The following is a 675-nucleotide window of genomic DNA, read 5'->3' as shown; positions in this document are numbered from 1 at the left end:
GGCAATTGCAATTGCAAATTGTGGTGGTTCCTGACTCCACATAAGTTAAGGGCAAAAAGGATTTAAACTTTAATGACTGCTAGTTAGGTTGCTACATGTCTGAAGAAATTAATATGCATTATCAAGTCATGTACAATACAATGAAATAAGCAATAAGTTCCTTTATCAAAGTACGCAGTGATCCCAACAACTGTTTCAGCAATGCTGAACACCAATTGATAAGCCTTTGCAAATATTGTAAGTAGTACACTTAAGGCTCGGAAAGTACCTAATATATTTGACCTTTATTTCCCCTTTTCACACCAGTGAGATGAGTACACACAATCCAATCTCCAGACCAATATTTTCACTCAAGTAATTCAATAATGTTCTTATGTCACTGTATTTATTCCTCATTATACAGTCAGCTCACCAGATTGTGAATAAATCTCCAAACTACATGGTAATACAATAAAGTCAGCTGTATACTAAAGATAAAAATAATACCAATAAGTAAGAACACATGCTGATTAGTTATAAGCGTATAAAAGAATTTGGATTTCATGAAATGGTGATCAGGTGATCAAGAGTGCCTGGATCTGACAAAGCATTTAGTAAGAAGCTTATCACAGTTTTAAATTCTGTATATTCCGCATTCATTTTCTATGTTATAAGATTTTCAAAAAATAATTCTGT

Source organism: Rhincodon typus, chromosome 9, assembly GCF_021869965.1.
Source record: "Rhincodon typus isolate 14 chromosome 9, sRhiTyp1.1, whole genome shotgun sequence".
NCBI classification, from domain to species: domain Eukaryota; kingdom Metazoa; phylum Chordata; class Chondrichthyes; order Orectolobiformes; family Rhincodontidae; genus Rhincodon; species Rhincodon typus.
Note: the sequence above shows the minus strand (reverse complement) of the source record.